This window comes from Eumetopias jubatus, unplaced genomic scaffold (assembly GCF_037043125.1).
Source record: "Eumetopias jubatus isolate StellerSeaLion01/CBP00866 unplaced genomic scaffold, mEumJub1_p1.0 scaffold_7, whole genome shotgun sequence".
NCBI lineage: Eukaryota > Metazoa > Chordata > Mammalia > Carnivora > Otariidae > Eumetopias > Eumetopias jubatus.
The window spans coordinates 139,929,984-139,932,797 of record NW_028274813.1 but is presented as its reverse complement, the minus strand read 5'-3'; positions in this window follow the sequence as shown (position 1 = coordinate 139,932,797).

The following is a 2,814-nucleotide window of genomic DNA, read 5'->3' as shown; positions in this document are numbered from 1 at the left end:
ATTGAGGAAAGACCTGGGAACATTGAATTTAAAAAACAAATAGGGACCAAAGTAAAACCTGAGCCTTTCCTTGTTAGTTGTGAGTTTGGGGGCAGGGACATCACTTACTCTACACTTCGTCACCACAGAAGTGGGGTCCCTGATACCTTCCACACATGGATGTAGTCAAAGGAGATAATGGGTATTTGCAAATAATTGTAGACATCAAGGAAAACATAATGTACGTCTACTATGCCTTCCATTCCCTCTTCACTGTTATATATTTCTTATAACTTTATTTATGCATGCTACAAGGGATAAGACTTCCATAAAACTAATTCAAGACTGACTTCTGGTAAGACATTATACAGAAAACAATGGCTAAATGGTTGCAGGCATGGATGCAAGGAACAGCACAGCTGCTAAAGGCAGAATGGGAGCTTGGTCAGGGTTGTTGGCCCCTCTCAAGGCTGAGGGTCAGCAGAATGAATGTGAAGTTGGTGTCTAGAACAATTCTTAGCCCATCAGAATCCTTTATCAAAATGCTAAAGCATTTGTCCAGAATGCTAATTTTTTCCTAGGATGAGGTTTATGCATTACATCACACAAAAAGTTCTGTTCCAGATCAAGGCTGAAATAAGCTTTCTTGTATAAATGTTTGCAGAGTATCTAAATCTCTGTTAGTATCTGTTAAAAAGAAAAAGTATGCACCAGCCTTTTAATTTGTATTTGCTCTTTGAATCTGGAGGAAGTCATATTGCCCAAGCAAACATTTAGGAGGTTTAGAGCCACCTGATGGACAACACCAGGCCAGCTGCCATCTAGAAGGGATACTTGATTTCAGGAGTTCAGTGTGCTAATTTGTAAAGGAAGATAGAACCTCCTTTGCCCTAGAGTGATGGGAGAGCAGACCTTGGCAGGAATGCCCACCTCCCACCCCTATGTGAAACCCTTGCCATGGGTCCAGAAGGGACTGGCCATTTCTAGCCAAAAGTCAGGCTATCTTAGACATAATTAAGAGATTCATAATTTCTGGTTGAATGTTTTAGGGTTATTTTCTTCTTCTCTTGGGGGCTGTGAGAGTTAAATGTCCGTGAAAAAATCTAAACATTTTATAATTTGAAATATTGGCTTCTATCATCCTTATCCTGGTTCTGTGGGACCTATTTTCTTAATAGGATCTTAATTTAAGAGTAAAGTTGCAGATCCCAGCTGTGTTCACAGGAGCCACTTAACTCTGTCTGCAAGTAACAAGCAAAATCATAAAAATTATCCAGAGGATAAAAGGTGCATTATACAGACAATCAAGCCCCAATATGCCATGATCCTCAGGCTAGCTGGAGTACAGCAATGAAAGGAGCATGACCCCCCTGCCCACCCATAGAGAGGAGTTTGAGATGTCATGGCCTTGGGCAGCATACTATGGCCTGGTCCATGCTATTAGGTCACTCACTGAGGAGTTCTTGAACCCATAACTACAGCTAACAGCCCAGCCGTGGGCCTGAAATGTACCAATTACTCATCCTTATCTTCCAGGGGGTCCCACTCTGGCATTTGAGAGAGAAGACCTCAGAGAACAATCATCTTATCACAATGAGGAAACTTGAGTTTGAGTAACTGTCATTAAATACTCATGTTGTCTTTGGCTATGTATTTAATCTCCCTGATCCTCAGGTGTTTATTTTTTAATCTCTGTCTTTCATTGCAATGAGTGGATCTTAAACTGTTACTAAAGTGTCAGAATTCTGTTTCCAAATGAAAATTAACCCAGAAAATGCACGTGCATATGTGCATAAATTTATATATCTATGCACAGGTACACACATACATACATATCATATGTTTATATATTTAAGAATACCATATCACATTCACACATATAGATACACACAGACACATGCATTTACAAAAGCACAATTGCTTTGGTTGAAACTCAGTCCCTGTCTCCCAGTCTAGCTTTCATGGTGACCCCAGGCACTGTCACAAAAGTCTTGGGCTCCACCCAACTCTGGTCTAAAACTGCCAAGCTTTACAATTCAAAGTCAAAGGCCTTTCCCCACCAACCATCTTGCCAATGAATCTGAAAATGTGGACCTTCACATGAATCAGTACTACCTAAACCAAAATCTCTTGAAGGAAAGGGGACATTTTTTTTTTCTATTTTGAGGAATTAAATTTGGCAAAAAGCAAACTTCTTTTAAGAACCAGGAGAGTTCAGTGAGTGTGGGGCTTGGACACCCTAAACCTTTAGGACCTTTAGATCACCCAAAATGTCTTTGGAGTGGACAGTCTATGTTTTAAGCACTTTTTGTCACAAATAAACTCTAGTTTTCTGTGCTTTCTGCCTTTGGGCAAATTGCTTAAGTTCCATAAGCCTCAGTTTGCTTAGAAGTAAAAGGAGAATAAAGATAAGACTTATTTCATGAGGTTTTGGTGAAGATTGTATGAGATGATCCATGGAGAGGACTTAGCACAGCATCTAGAACATAATAAACACTTCCTGGTTGTTGTCATCTTTACAAGTTCCTGCTCTTGCCATGTAGAAGGACTAGTGCTAGCAGCACTGGCAAAAGTCATAAAAACATTTCTGGAGAAGAGTAAGTATGACCTGGTGACCTTTCAACTTTAGTGGGCAAAGAAGAAAGAAGAAAACATTCAAGCCAGAAGAAAGACACCTTATGGAATATGGAAGCATGAGGTGATGAAACAAAGGCTCGTCAAATGAAGAGAGAGACATTAAGTATTCACTATGTGATACTAATGGCTTAGAACCATGTGAAGACCTCAGAAGATGTATGGTACCTGAGCAGAGCATTTAGAAATTGATGGGTTTTG